Source organism: Artemia franciscana, unplaced genomic scaffold, assembly GCF_032884065.1.
Source record: "Artemia franciscana unplaced genomic scaffold, ASM3288406v1 PGA_scaffold_60, whole genome shotgun sequence".
Classification (NCBI taxonomy): domain Eukaryota; kingdom Metazoa; phylum Arthropoda; class Branchiopoda; order Anostraca; family Artemiidae; genus Artemia; species Artemia franciscana.
Genome location: NW_027062699.1, coordinates 390,851 through 410,297, shown reverse-complemented (window position 1 = coordinate 410,297; position 19,447 = coordinate 390,851). Strand labels below are relative to the sequence as shown.

Below are 19,447 nucleotides of genomic sequence, written 5' to 3'. Positions count from 1 at the left end.
AATTTAAGGATAATAGGTTAAAGATCATTCCTGATTCTATCGCTATTTTCCCCTCGTCTACAATCTGTCTGTGTAAGCCCTTAAACGCTTTTACTTTCAATTCAAGCTATAATTACATGCAATATCTATTTTTACAGATAATCCACCCTCTGCTAAGGTTTCTCTTAAATAAGAAAACTTCTAAATTGTGATTGTTCTCTGAGTTGCAAGTGCGTGTATCTGTCAAACCAAAACTAGTAGCCTCCCCCCATTGCCTAGTTCAAATGGAAATAGTGGAATTTCTTTTGAGAGAAAATATGGGAGGGGGGAGATAAACTGTAGTGGATCTGCATGCAAAATGTGTTACCTACAAATCTTTTGCGCATTATGAAGCAAGAATTGTTTCATTAGCATTAACCCAACAGAGCTCAGAGCTTGGGTGTAGTGGCTATAAGATACAAGTACGCATTTTTTATATGGATATCCTGTTTTAAATTAGAAGAAATTGTGACAACAATTTGTTTCAAGGCGACCCAGAAATTTCAGGAGGTATATGATTAAAGAAAAGAGAGGAAAATAAAGAAAGGAAAAAATATAAATTTCATTTAAGTTTCATTTTACCTATCAAAGGCTATGAGCCTGCTAAGATTTGCCAGATTTTTGAAAAAAGGGAATAAAATGTCAATAAAAATCACATCATAAGATTCAGCGTATCAGAGAACCATATTATTCAGGTTTCAAGCTCATATCTGCAAAACTGCGGAATTTTGTATTTTTTTTTGCCAGAAGAAAGGTCATGGACGCGTGTTTATTTGTTTCCTTTTGTTCTTATTTTATTTTTTGTTTTTCCCACGAGTAATCGTATCGAAAATTGGTCTTGAAACATCATGAGAGGGCTCATTCGAACGGAAATTAAGAGTACAAGTTTCGTTTTTAAGCGACCCAAAGAATTGTAGGGCAACTAGGCCCCCGGCCCCGCACCCATTCCCCCAAATATCCCGATTAAACTTTTTAGATAGTCGTTTTGTTCTTCATAGTTGAAAAGCCCAATAGCTATAACTTTGGATACAAAAATATGCCTATTTAGTCTAATGATGTGATTCAAATCAGTATAGCCTCCTTTCTTTTTATTTGTTGTTTTTTTTTTCGAAAAACTAGGTAGATCTCAGCAACCTTATAACTTTTGATGTACAACCTTGGCTTTACATAATTTGAATGAATATAGAAAGCCGGTTACGATTAGTGTACTAGTTGATATTTTTAGTTCGACGAGCCATTCTTTTAGTTTTTTTATATAACAAACTATTCGAGTAACTTCTATTTTTGGATTTTCTAAAGGGCTCAATATTTCTATTTGAAACTGTATCTTCAAGGATACCACTGCATTAATTCTAAGTAACTAAAAAATTGAACACAGTCAACCACGGCTTTTCGAATTATTTGTTTGTATGGATTTAATACTTTGATCATTGGTTTACATAGATTTAATTACAAATTTTACAAAATTATTTTATATTTTCGGGGGTGTCAAAACCAGAAACCCTCCCCCCCCCTGGACGCAGCTAAGATTTGATTATATCATAGATACACATTCCTATCTTTAATTGCAACAAGTCTGAACTCTACATTTTGTATCTAACTAATTCATTTTTCTTAAAAAGCTAAAATATTAAACAGACTGTAAAGGAGAGAAATACATGTATATCCCCTTCCATCTTTCTTAGCTAGTTAGATTCCATTGTCTCAAGGGGAAATGGTGTGGAAGGGAATTGAGTGCTGTAAAAAGTAGTTCGTTTTATTTATATTTAGAATAAAGCTTTGAGTACACCCTATGGCGGTACACTGTTTTATAGAAGGGTAAACACGAGTGTGGATTTTGAAAATTGATTCTGCCGAAATATTATCTTGCCTCCTACATAATATTGATGTAATATCATACGCTGAGCCAATTTACTTTTGAATTACTTGCGTGAAAAATTTAGAAATAATAATAATTTAGAAAATAATTAGAGTGTATCCTCCATATAACTGAGCCACCTTATCCTTCGTGGGACTCAACTCACTTTGAATTGAACCCCTAAAAACGAACTCTTATTTTACCCAACTTCTGTGCAATTCAGCCCTCATTTAAATCTGTCCTTTTTAATGAACAATTCAAACATATTTTGACTCAACCCCCATGCAACTTAATCCCTGGTAACACTGCCTTTTTTGACTCAACCACTGTTTTACCAACCCCTATTTGGATTAGCTTCTGTTCCTTCCAATGAGAATAGGGACCGGGTGTATTTGGGACCTGGGCATTAAAATTTCCATAATTTCAAATTAATGAGACAGAAAGATAGTTATAAAAAATCATAAAAATTTGACAATGATTAAAAATCATTTCTTTTGCGTCAACTTTTATCGCTTCAGATAAAACGGTTGAATTACATTTTCTAAGCAATGTTGTTGGTTTAAGGAGGGCTAAGTTGGAAAAAAAAAGTTTTTTTCTGTAATTTTGTCAAACATGAAATGCACCCTAAGGATGTTGTCATTTCGAAAAAAAAGGAGGAAAATATACCATCCAGGACCAAACAAAAGCAAACTTTACGTTTTTTTTCCCGTGGAGTTTTAAGCCAGATTTACCGGCATTACTTTAAAAACATTGAGAAATTAATTTAAATAATTTTTTCAACTGAAAGTAAAGCAACATTAAAATTCGAGATGAACGTATATAATTCCGTTTAGAAGGGGTTCCTTCCTCCTCAATGCCTTTATCTTTATGCTAAAATTTGAACGTTAGTCAGAATTTTTATGGCATTTCGTATTAACCATGTGACACATAGCGATCGCAAATTCTGTCTGTCGGTCTGTCCCGGTTTTGCCACTTTAGGCACTTCCAGGTAAGCTAGGACGATGAAATTTGGCAGGCGTATCAGGGACCGGACCAGATTAAATTAGAAATAGTCGTTTGTTATCCGGTGTATAACAAATTATCCATCGGGATGAAACTTGGTGGGAAAAATAAGCACAAGCCCTAGATTCGGAATTGACATAATCAGAACGGATCTGCTCTGTTTGGGGGAGTGGGGGGGAGGGTTAATTATAAAAAATAGAAAGAATGAGGTATTTTTAACTTACGAAAGAGTGACCGTATCTTAATGAAATTTATTTTTAGAAGTACCTCGAAACTTGGATCTCTTATTTTAAATCCCGACCGGATCCAGTGTCATTAAGGGGGGGAACCTTGGGAAACGCTTAAAGCGGAGAAATCAGGATGAAACTTGGTGGAAAGAATAAGCACAAGTCCAAGATAGGTGACTGACATAACCAAACCGGATCCGCTCTCTTTAGTGGAGTTTGGGGGGGGGGGTAAATTGGAAAAATTAGAAGAAATGAGGTATTTGTATCTTACGAACGGCTGACCAGATCTTAATGAAACTTGATGCCTAGAAGGATCTTGTGCTTTAAAACTCTCGTTTTAAATCCCGACCAAATCCAGCACCATTGAAGGGGGTTGGAAGGGGAAGCCGGAATTCTTGGAAAACGTGAAAATCGAGGTATCTTACGAATGGGTAATCGGATCTTAATGAAACTTGATATACAGAAGAATATTATGTCTCAGATGCTCCATGTTCAATCCGAATCAGATCCGGGGACATAGAGGGTTGGAGGGGGGAAACAGAAATCTTGGAAACCGGAAATCTCAGAAAACGCTTAGAGTGGGGTGATCAGAATAAAACTTAATGGGAAGAATAAGCAAAAGTTGTAGATACGATATTGACATAATTGGTACGGATCCATTTTCTTTGGGAGAGCTGGGGGTTGTTAATTTGGAAAAAATAGAAAAATTGAGGCATTTTTAACTTGGGAACGGGTGACCGGATTTTAATGAAATTTGATATTTAGAAGGAATCCATGTCTCAGAGCTCTTATTATGTCTCAGAGAGCTAATTGAATTTTGATATTTTGAAGGACCTCGTGATTCAGAGCTCTTATTTTAAATCCCGATCGGCATTAAGCTTCTTATTTTCCTTTTAAAGCAATCTATTAATTCTTAGAATTTTGCTAGAGCTCATACCATATGAGCTCTTGGCTCTTCTGACCTCGTGACAAGTGCCATATGAGCTCTTAGCTCTTGTTTCAAGATTGATTCTTGAAAGACAAGGGCAGTTTTATTAGAATATTCAGCTTTTCTAAAAGAGATAAAATTCTAACGGGAAAAGAAATGGTACTGCGCAGGGGGGGGGGTAACTCCCTCGTATGTGGAATAATTTCGGTTCGTTTTGAGTTTTAATGCTGCTCCTTACTTTCAGTTGAAAAAAACCTGTTTTTTCATTAAACTAGATATTGAATCCTATTTTGATGAAATATAAAATATGTAGAGCAATGCTGGGGGAAGGGGGAGGAGCTAATTCATTGAGTACACTTTACTATGACTGTACTTTAGGTGAGCCCCCACTAAGCTGTAAATGTCCATTGATATATATTTTGTGAACCAGTAAGACAGGACTTTTTACAACATTTTTGTTTTTTTTCAGTCATAGAAAAGGGTCGCACCGTACATTGAAAAGAATTTAAATTTAAAAGTTAAGAACAGCGTATATTGAAAATGTCGGAAATGGAGAACAGTGATGATAGCAGCATTTTATTAGGAGAGAAGAAGAGACTCGCCAAAACTCACTGTAATGACATTGGCAATGTAGAATATGAGGTAGCTGACATAAGTCGGGTAGATAATTTTTTTTTTTTTGATAACTTAGGATTATTAGGCGTCTTCGACATAAAAGGGGTATGATCTTTTTTGGTAACTTGATTAAAAGCTGAAAGTTAGACGTTCTCGACTGGTGATTTCTCTTTTTTTTTAATTTACCATATTATTTTGCGTAGCATCTGGTATCGCTTTAGTGACTCCTTATGCATAAGGGAGTGAAAATTGACTGCAGAGACTAGTATCTGAACTAATGCATTTCGATTCACAGTGCAAAACACTTTATGGAGATTGTGAATGGAAATTCAATTCAGCCAGATATAAGTTTCTTTTTGTGAATTTTCTAGTCAAGAAGATAAACTAGCTAATTAAAGTGGATTTGAGGTTCCCGAATCTCCTCAGGTGTGTAAGAAGAAGGATTATTTCCTTCAGCATATCAGCAGTGAATCCTTCGTATAGTTTTTAAGAGTGAGGGAGACGAAGCTTCGCTTTTTTTCTTAGCTTCCCGATTCTTCTTCAGATCTCTAATGGAGAAATAATGGAAACGAAAACGGAAATTGTATTAGCTGGTATTTAATTGGATAAAGCTAACAAGTCGTCCAGTAGGCCCATCAACTCCCATAGACAGGTCTCAAGTCCCCTTTTGCAAAGAAGTTTTCTAATTGTGTTAGTGAGATTTATATTCCTGAAGACTGCATAATCCTTTCAGCGTCTTCGTCTAATTAAAAAGAATGGACGAAAAGATTTGACTCTCTTTGCCCCCGGAGTCACTTAAGCTCCAAGTCTTTTGGTTTCCGTTGCTTGAGATGTGTATTGCTGGGGATTCGGCGTTGAATCTCAGCTTCATCTTAGTAGACTAATAAGTTTACTAAAGTAGCCATTGATGTGAATGCTCTTCGGCCCGTAGTAACTTAAAAAAGATTTGAAAATAATAGTGCTAAATAAATACTCATTTTAACAAAATCTAGTAGAAGTAATTGTTTACCACAACTGTCTCAAAATTTATCTTTCGGAACAAATTATTTGGGAGTTGCTGATACCCTATTATATACTGGTTAGTGACCAGAAAATGGTCAGTAACTGAATTGGTAACCTTTGATTTTGTCCTATTTTGGTAACTTGATAGATGAACATCAAGAAAAAAAGAAACATCAGAAGATCCACATGGAAAGCTAACTAGTCAGATTCTCTTGATATTACCCATGTGCTTCTAGAAGATCATGACAATACAGGCGCTTGTTGACATCTGTCCTCGCTTTATATTTTTGTGAAATTGGTGTGAATATCGAGTTTGGCGTTGATTTTGTCATTTTTATGAAAAACAATAACTGGATCATGTCTCCATTGGCCTTTTCTTTGTGTCAGGAAGGTTCTGAAAGATCCTTTTTTTACGCAAAAAAGTCCCTAAACTTCCTATTATTGACTCCTTTAACCTTTGGAAGCCGTGTAATATAATTGGAGGCTTTCTACAATAGGAGTGGGGAATCTGTTAAGGTTATTGACGGTAATTTTGGGTGGTTCAAGGTAGATTGAAATGAAGATGGTCCTGTTTCTTGCCTCACAACCTCTTATCCTCAGAAAATCCATATTCTGATCTTCTATTAAAAAACTCAGGACATTAATTTTATAATAAAATTGGTTTAAAATTTAAGAATTTTTCTTTGTATACCGTATTCCGTTAGTTTCATCAATATCTAATTCCTAAAAAAATTGAATTTCTTCCTAGATAGTATTTTAGCGAATTGATTGATTTCTTTATCACTAGAGCAGCGGTTATTGATGTTTTTCTTTTCCTGGCAAATAATAAGTTTTTTAATATTTAGCTTTTTGTAGATAACAGCATTTTTGAATCACGATTTTTTAAATGAAATTATTGGACTTTAAACTACGTAACAAAAAGCTGAAGGGGGATAATACTTAAAAAAGAGTAAATAAACTTGAAAAAAGGTGTATCCCCTAGTTTTTGGTATTTGAAATATTTACAAATAAAATTCTCCAATAGAAAGAGAAAGTAATTTTGTATGGCAAGTGAAAGAAAACTCAACAAAATTTTTAATGGCAAAGATTTCTGGAAAGGGTACCAATCCATTTAATCTATAATATATTTAATTAGTATGCATTAATATGTGTTTATCATTCATTTTGTCCAAAAACCAGAGTAAAAGAAAATCAAACTTAAACCGAAATTACGGAAAGATTTATGCAATATCTTAAGCCTGTGATCAAGCTACAGAAGAAGTGGAGATAGGAACATAGATACCGCTTCAAAATGGATAGTTTAGTCACTGATCTTTTCCCAGTAGGCTTCATTTAACAGCCTAAGATTAACAGTCCTGAACCAGACTTTACAACCGGAGTGGTTTTGTAAATATCATATGTTTTGACATAATGACTGAGTGGAAAAAAATTATCCAGAGCATTTAGCTTTGAACTTGACTGAAGACTGAAAAAGGACGAACTATTTTCCCTAACCTGGTCTCTTATTCATTCTAAAAATAACCTAGATAATTTCTTTAATTTCACAAAAAAAAGATATTTCAGCCACACATACAGTAAACGTCATCAGTAGTATTATTACTGCTATTACTTACTACTTCAATCACTATTACTATTAACGGTGGTCACTCCATATGTTCCCGGAAGATTTAGTATTTTTCTGAAATTTGTTACTCTATTAAGAATATTTATTCCTATTAGAACTTTTTATTTATCAAGAAAAAAAAAAGTAATTGATTCAATCGAATTTGGAATGGCCATACTGAAAGAATCAAACAAAGCAAGAGCCAGTGCCATCTACGAATATAGAAACTACGAATAACGTTATATCTACGAATACGAATATAGAGGGAAGGAAATATAGGGGGTAAATGAAGAATTAAACGTTAAACTGGAGAGTTTGAAGTTCTACAATGTTAAAATAGGTGGAATCATTTTATTTTATCCAAAAGGTTCAAGAGAGTTAGGGTTAAGATAGCCAAAAGATCAAATAACTAGACTTGTGGGGGCGGCAAAACTCCTCACATCTTTGGAAAAAGATTCTGAAGATAATCAACTAATTCTGGATGTTTTCGGAACTGTTGAGGTTAACTAGTTAAAACTATTTGAAATATTGAAGGACATGTCAAACTAAATCAAAAGATACTACGTGTACCCAACTTATCAAAAAAATGTGCGTAATCTGTCATGAACCGCTGATAGTATTAAGTTCGAACCATCAAGTCATGTTGAGAGGGATGTTAAAAGTGGGTTGGAGGGCAACAAGACCCTTTCTTATTCCTTTTTTAGCAGTCCTCCTTTATAACTTCTTATTAAGACTTGAAACAACTATCTTGTTCAAAATAGTCAAAAAGTCCAATAACTTTGCCACTTGTAACGGCATAACCCCCTCAAAGTCCCTGGGATAGGTCTCAAAAATGGCTGAGGGTATGATATCCTATTTGTAACAATTTTTATTCGTTTTACGTTCAACTTGAATAATTACTTTATTTTTTACTCGTTTTAAAATCTATTTATTCATTTATATTCAATTTTTTATCAATTTACTAATACTAAAAAAAAAACTATTTCAAACGTCAAGTGGTTACTAAGCTTAAGAAGCTTTGCTTGTAGATTAGTACCTATATCTCTCTGTTTGCTGTTATTGTTTACTTAATTTCGTTTCGTTTTGGTTTTAATTTATTCTTTAATAGTAGTTTCCGGTTGTTCTGAGTTTGAATTGTTACAAAAATTTTTCTCTAATGGTCTTTAGTTTAATAGGGCTTTTTTCTTTTCTTTGAAAAAATAATTTTCGGAAAGTCGTTTTCTCAATTAATAGGAAAAATAACTTAGTTATTCTAGGAAATAACCTGCTTAGTATGATGATACTGTTTTTTAATTTGAGATGCTGGAGATCATGTTTTAAGAGAAGAACAGTTTTGTTTTAGATTGGGGAAACCTATTCGGCTTTTAATTTTGTCTTTTTTTCATTATATCATATCATTATGAGCTGCAGCTTGTGGCTCCTTAGGAATTTGAGTGTGAATATTGAATTCAGCGTCAAGTTTCTGAACAATGCCCTTGGAATTCACAGGGTAAAATACCTTTGGGAGATCCTAAATGAAAATTAAATTGAGCTAGGTATCAGTTTTTCCAAGACATTTTCTTGTGGCTTTGATTAATAAGGCAATAGAAGTTAGAAGTGGATTTGTGGCTCCAAAATTGCCTCATGCTTATTTGAAGAAAGATTATTTCATTCAGCATATCGGCAGTGATTCCTTTATTTTGTTTTAGGAATAGATTTAGCAGTCAGGAGAACGGGACAAAGGTTCACATTTTTCTTAGCTTCCTGATTTTTCTTTCAAACTCTAATGGGTAAATATTGGGAACAAAATGCAAATTGTATTAGATGGTATTTGATTAGATATCTGAAGTCCCCTTTTGCAAGATTAAGCCATGTCATCACTTCAACAAAAAAATCTGCTTAGTGTGTCAGTGAAATATACAGTCCTGAAGACTGCATAATACTTTTAGTGTCTTAGTCTAATTAATATTAATGGACGAAAAGTTTTGATGCTCTTTGCCTTTGGAGTCATTTAAACTGTCTGACATTTTTATTGTCGTTGGTTTAGATATGCATTGCTTGGGTTGGCATTAAATCTCAGCTTGATCTTAGTAGACTAATAAATTCGCCCAAGTAGCTATTGACATCGAATCCTTAAGTACCTAGACCTTCTATCATTGTTGCAGTGGTATTTGTAATTCAGGCTGTTTTGTAATAGACGATCTTCAGTCCATAGCACATTTAGAAAGATTTGAAAAAATAATGCTAAAAAAGCTCAGGTTATAAAAAAATATCCAGGAGTAGTAACTGTTCTTCAGAGCAGTAACTTTGGGTGGTTCAGGAAGATTGAAATTAAGCTGGTCTGGTTTCCTACCAAACATCTTCTTATTCTCAGAATATACTTTCTTTGGTGCGCTATTGGCCAATTTATGACTTTATTTTCATTATAAAATCGGCTTGATGTACGAATTTCTTTCTTAATTTTCATATTCTGTTAGCTTCAGCAATTTATATATCCTAAAAACTTGAATTTTTTTCTAAGCAGTGCTTAGGTGGATGGATTCATGTTATATGATGTAAAAAGGTTATATGAATAACAGAATTTAATAAACTGTGAATGACTTTTCAAAGGTAGGGATCCCTGGTCTGGGGACTGTTCTTCTGTAACAGCTATAACTTCTATTTGGTTTAATTCCGATAATGCCTCAAGTTCCCCTTGGTTGTGAAATTTCAGACTTCAGCTTTGGTATTAAGGATTTTAAGGAATTTGAAACGAATTGAGAAACTTGACCCTAAATGGGTCTGGGGCACTGAGAAAAAAAGGGCCACACAGGAATCAACCCTAGTTAAAGCATACTTATTACCACGATAACTAGCACAAGGGAAGTTTGGAGAAACTGATATAGGAGTAACACAATAAGGTATGACCAAGTTGAAAGAAAAGAAACAAAATACGGACCAGTGCCATCTGTTTAGTATATGAATTAAGAGAGGAGGGGGAGTTGATATATATTGAATTTTGATTATCCAATTTGTCTTTCAGATGCTTTCTTTATTTTTTTTATTGAATTTATGAATCAAAGGTATGTGTCAACCTTAAATAAATGTTGATGGCTGATTTGAAAACCCTTGAGTAGATTTTGATCATGTTTGAGCGAATTTAAGAGTGTCGTGGCCTTGATCGTTAAAAGTCAAAATCCCATAAATAATTTAGTATTTTATAATTTCAAGGTAAACTGGGCCCCTCATTCTTGCACTCCTTTCCATGGTCAGCCCTAATGCAGTGAGTCTTAATACACTCATTTTGACCAATGTGATGCTAGAATTTCCAATCTTTTTCAATTTTCAATGTAAAACAAGTTTCTAATAGAAGATTACAAGGCAGACAAAAGTCTTGTACGGTTTCCAAAACAATTCGAGTAGATTTTCTGAAATTTTGTAATATGGCTGAAAATTAACTCGGGACAGCGTCTGCTTCCTGGCTCGGTTCCAAGAACAGACTCGCTTTAAAATAAAGGAAAGCTCAAGCTGCCGCTATCCCTTTCCAATTTAAAATCCATAGGAGATTGAAGATGCTGGATAAATTTCAAAGACGTCTGCAAACATTAATTAAAACATGCAGAGTAATTTCAATTGAAACTGACATTGCAATGGGAAATGGGTCAATTGAAACTCGAATTCTAGAAAGATTCATCGTTTCTGGCAGAAGTTTTCTTCTGTTGAAAATGGTTTTTATGGTAGAAACAACAGGTGTTACTTAATAAAGAACAAATCTGGCCCATAATGGCCCGGATACTGAAAATGTTTAAAAGAGGTATTTTGTAAAAAAAATTAGAGTTGTTGCTGATTCGGAAATGATAATTGTATTTTGGCTAGTCGTAGTAGTAAAATATTATTTTGAGGAGTAAATTAATATAAAGTTTATAAAAAGTTAGCTGTCATCCGAATTAAATCTAAAAATAAACTTATGTGTTATGTTATAATAATAAAAATTTTGTATTTTGTAGGTAAAAATAAGACAATGGAGAAAAGTTTAAAGACAGTCAAATTTCGAGTCGCCTTTGGAATTTCATCTCGAGAAATGTTGATGCCAATTTTGGAAATTTCATAGAGAAGGTTCAGGTAATAAGTGTAGAGAATCTTCACGTTGGTGTCGATAACATCGCATTACAGAACTGACTCAAACGGTGTTAAGCCCTTGCACGCAGGTTATTATGATGTCAGAATTACAGTGGGTTTTTTATTTTTATAGTTTATTTATTGTGATGATTACAAAACTGGACTGTATCAAAGGTTATCACTCAAAAATATTTAAGATTAACAAAAGCTTATCTATTGTGCTGGAAGTGGACTGGAGGAGGGAAGGGGGGTTTAAATAATTTCAAATACATTTGTTTCTGTTATAATGCTTAACAGGGGCTTATTCGATTTAAAGTAGAAAGTTATAATGCCTTTTTAAAACTGAAAGGGATTGGAGGTTAACCAGCCACCTCTGATGCACATATATATATATATATATATATATATATATATATATATATATATATATATATATATATATATATATATATATATATATATATATATATATATAAACATATATATATATATATATATATACATATATATATATATATATATATATATATATATATATATATATATACATATATATATATATATATATATATATATATATATATATATATATATATATATATATATATATATATATATATATATATATATATATGTATAAACATATATATATATATATATATATATATATATATATATTCATATATATATATATATATATATATATATATATATATATATATATATATATATATATATATATATATATATATATATATATATATATATATATATATATATATATATGCAATTGTAATTGCTTTTTTTGCAATTGTGCGTGGAAACTAAACTTTATAAGTTCTGTTAAGTATGAATCTCTTCAGTAGAAAACTCCTTTCCTTACAAAGTTTAAGCGGTTGGTAGCCCAACCCTTGCTTATGATAATATCTTCTCATATAAAGATATAATTGACTGTTTTCTTCATTTCTGTTCGTTACAAATTTCATTGTTCCCTCATAGTAAACTCTGCTATTCTTAGTTTGCCTTACTTTTAATTAATATTTATTTATTTATCCATAATGGGCTAGTTAATCTACGTCCGAAGGTTGATTCGCTATACGTCTATATTTCTGTATGTTTTAAGTTTTCTATTGCTCCTTAACTTTTTTTGAACCCTATTTTATTAATTATATAATAAATATATAATAGAACTCTTTATTAATACTCTTGAAGAAAGTTGATAGTTGCCTTAAAAAACAAGAAAAAAGAGATAAATCAGAATATACAAAATGCATGGTAATCAAAATACTTATATGCGTTGTTTTGGCTGCCTGTATCAACATTAGGGTAATATTTGTAGGCTTGAGTATATAATCAATCAGAGGTAATAGATTCTGAGTTTTCTTGTGGACGATTTTGTCTCTTATTGATAGGAGAGCATCACTAAGTGGGGATAACAATACGATCAAGATTAGCCCAAGATCGCAGAAAGTCTTCATTCAACTGGAGGTCCCAGGGCCTTCTTTATTTCCGGTACCAAGCCGGCTTAAGTGATTTGTGTCTACTTGAGAAGAATGCTTAAGTGATTTGTGTCTACTTGAGAAGAATGCTTAGTCACTGATTTCTATTGGTTAGTCCCAATTACTTTTCCTGATGCCATTTAAATTCTACTGAATTAAATTATACGAAACTTGCAGCTTGGAATTTTACAATGCTAATAAACCTCTATAATTTCAAGCTATTGGTTAAGAAATTCACACGTTTTGTACCTGACTTTATAGACGTCTTAGAAACTCATATTCCTGGGGTAGACGGATGAAATTAAGGTTTTTTTTTATTTTGGCATGGATGATAAATGCATAGGCAGGGAGTAGGACTCGATGACGAAAATCAAACTGCCCAGTCTTGCTCAAGTCGGAAAGGGGCTAATAAAAGAATTCTAGTATTATATGTTCCTTTAGAAATGACTTATGGAGATAGTAGTGACTCAAATGAAGTTTACTTACAGCTGCTTGGATAAATAAACAGAATCCAGGGTAGAAATATTCTTTTTTTATTAGGAGATTTTCGAAATGGGAATATATTATAGCTTTGGTAAATTTGGCGTCGGAAAGGAAATCACTTTAAAAGTAGTACAGTGTTTGTTCGTAAAATGACACTAAAAGTAACATGGTAATCCCAATATAGTAAGGCAGCCAACCTTTTTCATTTTCTTACTGTTATCTGTAGTTTGGGAGAATCAGTACAAGAAAGAATGTATCGGGGTGCTGTTTTTATATGAAAAGTAAAATTCATCTTGCAAGAGTGTCTGGGGTTAATCTAAAGCTGAAATATGGAAAGGGTGATCACCTTCGAGGAAGTTATGACATTGATAGACTCCAGGATGAGAATTTAAGAGAAACTCTTTAGGGAGAATCAAATATCAAACTGGAGGGTTTGAAATTCTAGATTGTACAACATAAGTGGAATAATTTGAGGAAAAATGTTGGTGAAGCCGCTGATTGTTTCTTAGCAAGGATGGTTGGAAATGCAGCTAGGATTAATAGTGTAGTCGCCTGTGTTTAGTGGGAAAGAAGAAGGTTTTACAAAAATTATTTGAGTGATAGATTATATGAAAATAAAGGGAATGTAAGGAAAGTGAAGAGAGCTTGAAAATATAAACTAAGGAGGAATGGAGGCCTTTGATAAAATTATTGAAATTGTGGAAGATTCAGCCTGAATTGATAACTGCACATTATTATACTGAGCCATAAATATGTAATTAGCCGCAATAAGTATAATTTTACATTATGTAATAAAATTGACAGGGAACCGTCAGTCTGGACATGTCCCAATTAAAGATTTAATTGGGTCTTCATTCCGTGACAAAGAAAGAGTTAAAGAGAAATATTCAGTACAGTATCAGAATGCTAAACCTGATAAATCACTGTACATTAAAGTGATTAGTGCTATGTACGAGAATAACATTTCTGTGGTTCAGGTAGTAAATGAGGTGTACAGCTGCTTTCGTATTAAGTAAGGAGTTAAGTAGGATTGTGTTTTATCGCACTTTATATGGACTATTTTGATGGATTTTGTTCTAAGAAGCACAGGAAAGGCAATGGGAGACTACGGAATCAAATGGGAAGGAACAACTCTCCTGGACTTTGATAGTGCTGACGATTTAGGCATCCTAGATGAAGATTTGAGCAAATTAAATGAACTCTTAGAGGTTTTGCGAGTTCAGATTGCTAGAATAGGTTTGAAAATAAATGTTAAGAAGACTAACTCACTATGGCTAGGAATAAGCGCAGATGAAAAGGTGACTTCGGGCAACAAAATGATTGTCAGGTGGATCAGGCTTCATTTAGGCTTCATTTACCTTGGTAGCAAAAGACGGTGTGAGCAGCGAAGATGTTAGAATAGCGAAGGCTCAGGGTGTTTTTTCACACTAAAAATAGTTTGTAAATCGAGACGAAGACGACACTGCCTTTCTATAACAAACAAATACAACTTAGAAACAATAGGGAAGTTTTTGTCAAGACAACGGAATTCAATTCAGTGAATATTTGGGTCCTTAGTCCAAGGGCCGTATTCAGCAAAACACTATATATATGTATACATACATATATATATATATATATATATATATATATATATATATATATATATATATATTTCTTTTTTAGCCAATCATTAAAGAGCATCGCGACAGTCCACCTCTAGTGGACAAACTAGTGGAAGCTGGCAATGCTTATGATGACATGGTCCGGGCTGAAAGAAGTAATGCCCTTCGCCGTCGGTCAAATGTCACTCCGCTTAAGAGATCACCCTTAACTGGAAACTGTAAGTAAATTGATTGCTTACTAATTATTAAGTATTCATACGTCAAATTTTAAAATGTCTAAAGGTTGTATCTGACAATTTTAACTTATAAGCTAAAAGTCAAAAACTGATTTTTCAAAAACTGGGCTCATTCTAACGAAAATAAAAGTTTTAGTGCCTTTTTAAGTGACCAAAAAAATTAGAGGGTAACTAGGCCACCTCCCACGCCAATTATTTTCCCAAAGTCAGCAGATTAAAATTTTGAGATTGCCATTTTGTTGAAAACTGAAACTAAATGAAAAGTTGAAAACTAAATAAATACGTATTTGAGGACGATTTAATCCCCCACAGCCTCCGGGGGAAGGGCTGCAAGCTATGAACTTTGCCCATTGTTTGCACATAGTTTTGGGTATAGACGAAGCATACCGACGTTTCCAGGTGTTAATTTTTTTGGTTGTGGGGGAGAGGGGGTGGAGATTACATGAGAGGATCTTTCCATTGATGAATTTTTCATAGGGGAAGAAAATTTTCATGAATGGGGGCGCTGGATTTTCGAGCATTATTTAAAAAAAAAGAGAAATTAAATAAAAAATAATAAGTTTTTCAACTGAAAGTAAGGAGTAACATTAAAACTAGGCCCCCTCCTACGCTCATTTTTTCCCAAAGTCACCGGATAAAAATTTTAAGACAGCCATTTTGTTCAGCATAGTCGAAAAATCTAGTAAATATGTCTTTGAGGACGTATTAACCCCCACAGCTCCTGGGGGAAGGGCTGTAAGTTATGAACTTTGTCCATTGCTTACATATAGTATTGTTATTTTGAAGTATACTGAAGTTTTCAGGGGGATAAACAACAAAGAGAGATAAAAAAAAACTCAAATGAGACTACGGCCAGTAGAGAGAAAAGAGATAAATGACTAAAATAACGCGGATATTTCGCCTGTATCTAAACTAGTCGTCCTCAGCACAAGATAAGAAGAATTAACACTAAGCCAAAAACAAATAAAACCACCACCAATAATAAAATACACAACTGTCGCTACAATAGACCTCATCAGACTTCATAGTCGATGACTTGAACCATTTTGTTTTGACCGCCGAATTCAGAGTCAATGTATCATTTATATAGACAACATTTCAGAATCCTGCTGAAAAGCTTGATTATAATGATGAAAGATAATCTCAGAGCTCACCTTATCAACTTTCAGTCATATTACTGCTTACTTCAGCTTTCTTAAAAAAAGGGTTTTGGTTACTCATATCTAATTAGCAACAATATTGTTTCCAAAACCAAGAAAGAACTTCGGACTGCACTGCTCTTAAGTAGAGTTTGAAGTTCTGTTCCAATATTGCCACAGCACAATTTGCTTCCGAGACTTTGTAGGTGAAGGAAATCACCAGTAAATGTCAACTTAAGCAATATAATTGTCTTTACAAATTGGCCGTGACAACGCATGCTCTAGCTGCTACTGCCAAAAGAACATGTAGCAAGCTAAGGTTTGTTAATAATTTGCTAAGAACTGTCATGGTTCATTCTTGACTAGATTCACTCGAGTTTTTGGCGAATGAGAAAGACCTCATCGATGCCTCTGACTTCCACTGACTCTGATTCACTGAAAAAAATGATTGTTCAGCACTACTTCAGTTTGAACAAGAGGCAAATAAAATTTTTGCTGTTTTTTATTACACATTTGCGCATGAGATATTCCGGTTCAGTTTTTGTTTTGTCTCTATAGATGAGCATAAATGGTAAAGGATTAATATATAATAAATTTTTTTATGTTTTAGGTGTTTTTTTCTTATAATAAACTGCTGCAAAATACCGTATTAAACACTTCACCGTGTTGGGAAGCATAAAAAAAAGTAGTACTAGGTCATCAGTAGGCATAGCAGCTCAAAGTTAACCCACCTAAGTTATTCAGATACCCCTTGCTTTGACATCCTTTTTATAGTTTACATAATATTCACTGTTTAAAGTCATTTAAAAAAAATAAAATAAAATAATTGCCCTGTTTTGGGATAGAACAAATTTGGTTCTTAATACCCGGTAGGCAGGCCCTACTCTAAAATAAAGCTGACCACCAACAGCACTAGAAACCAAAAGCTGCCTGGGTGACAGACGTAGGGTTGCAAACTGGAAACTTATAAAGTTAAAACGAGACATTTTCTCGTGCCCAGACGCAACTAAAAGGGAAAAATGTGACACATATTAGAAATTTGGAATATAAGATGGCAAAACAAAACAAATTTTGTAAATTTTAGACATAAAACGAAACATTTCCCAACCTACCATTTTGTAAAAAGATATGTCACTCTTCACTAAAGTTGTGATTTTTCTCGGTATTTTATTTTTTAACATCCTGATTTTTCCAGAAATGTCGGAAGCAAGGAATTATCTCCAAAGTAAGGGATTTTCATGTTTATATGAGTTTCATCATTATACAACTAAGTCATTTTTCATGAATGCTTATATGGATTTTTTTTCGATTTCTTCGCATTTGATGTGAACTGGCCGCTTTGAAAGAGGTTTTTTTGCAATGCGTCTTCGGTTATAACTGGCAAAAAATTAATTTTTAGTTTTTTATTCAATTAGCCAAGGCTATGCTTGGCAAAAATGGGCTTTTACCTTAAGTTAACGTCATCCATTGACGCACTGTACCACCGGTTTCTTTCGTTAGTTTATTTCAGCTTAGCGAAAGACAAGACAAAGACATGTGACAATAGATGGGATATATATAATTTGGGCTATATATTTGCATGTTGGGGTAGGTAGGGGTAAATAATTGGACAGTGTGAACATCTGGCGTAATTTTGCAAAGATACTGAATGAAGGGGGGGGGGGGCAAAGTTGGAGCCAATTTTCTCAAATCAAGGGAAAATGACAGTAAAAACTAAAAAAAAAAACATTTGAAGGTACTATTTCGTACTATAAAAGTACTATAAAGGTAGATGTATATTTAAGAAAACTGATATGTTTCTGTTGATGCTTAAATTATGCTGGATAGTTTATTTTTTACAAGATTTTGGTAGGAACAAAATTTAAGCTGGGGGGGGCAAACTGGGTCTGGGGAGGAAACTGAGGTCTAGGAGGGAAAGTTCCTTCCTTCCCTATAGCAAACTACGCCCCTGATTGTGAAGTTAGAAAACAATTTTTACTTCAAAATATGCAGATTAAATGTGCCTAGCACATTTTGCATTCAGACCCACTATAATTTACCCCCACCCCCCTAATTTGCAAATATATAGCCCAAATTTGTTTCTAAAGTATAATATTTTTATCTTACTTAGGTATATTTATTAGTATTAACCTAAATTCCCTTCTTGAGTGTTGTTGCTATAACATATAAGTGCCCTGGATAAATATATCACCCTAACTTCATTGATTGACTGAGGACATGCTGCTCTCTTAGCTAAGTCTGGCATTGTTAATAAGAGGAGAGGGAATGATTGAAATTTTAGATAGAATTAGGGAAGTAAATTTTCGTCATAAACCCTTTTTGGGTAATTCTATTCAAAGAAATTTAAATGCCCCCCATACCTCAACATTTTAATACTTTTTCCACCTTCATAACAAAATCCTCACCCTCCCCAAAGTTTCCATGGTTTGGCATCCCTGTTTTATGAAGTAGTGAGGAATATCTTTGAAGTTCTAAATGATAAATCTCTCAGAAAACCCAGTTGAATTTTATAATTCTGAATGAAACAGTCCACCCGCTAAAGACACCATAAAACAAAACACCATTTTAGAAGGGAAATCCCCTAAGTGGAAGCACACTGCTTATTAGTAGTTCAATTTCTCATTGATACAAATAAATAGGTTAGACAAGCTTTGCATGAAAAAGTCTGAGTCGGAGTCTGCGCATCAGAGTCTGGACTCTTTCCAACACGAATTCTCTGGTTGGGAATATTTTGTCTGACCAGTGCTTCCATTGTCCCCGAATTTTCGGGGATTTCCCCGAAAATCGAGAAAAATCCCCGAAAAAAAATGTCGTTCCCCGAATCCCCGAAAGCTCCCCGAAAATCTTTTATCTCCCATGATGTACCCGAAATAGAGTTAGTGGAAGGCTCACTGTTGGTTCCACAATTTTAATATTGTTTTGTACCTTTATACTATGGTACACTGGCGAACGTATGATAATGAAAAATTTAAAACGGAATTGAGCTTCAATAGTTTGGAAACTCCAATCTTCTAAGCATTGGAAAGTTCAAAATTAACCGGTTGGATATAATATCTTCTGCTTCAAGTTACAATTATCTCGTGAGTATTGGTGATTCTTCGTATTTCCTTGATTATTTTACCATACTTACACTTTAGACAATTGCGATTGCAGCTG

At 33.7% G+C, this 19,447-nt stretch overlaps 1 protein-coding gene and 1 long non-coding RNA gene across 12 annotated transcripts in view; both read left to right on the top strand.

Annotated features, from left to right (window-relative positions):
• The window catches only part of LOC136042072 (uncharacterized), a 522,356-nt gene that overhangs the window by 303,468 nt on the left and 199,441 nt on the right, over positions 1 to 19,447 (top strand). The window lies entirely within an intron of this gene.
• Positions 1 to 19,447, top strand: part of LOC136042071 (uncharacterized) — an 84,808-nt gene that overhangs the window by 17,571 nt on the left and 47,790 nt on the right. The window contains exons 1-3 of one of the 2 annotated variants that reach the window (XR_010621160.1): positions 4,514 to 4,693; positions 11,219 to 11,333; positions 14,978 to 15,134. This is a non-coding gene — a long non-coding RNA (uncharacterized LOC136042071). Of the gene's footprint in view, positions 1 to 4,513; positions 4,694 to 11,218; positions 11,334 to 14,977; positions 15,135 to 19,447 lie in introns of those variants that run through there. The other variant, XR_010621159.1, reaches the window with a different exon arrangement.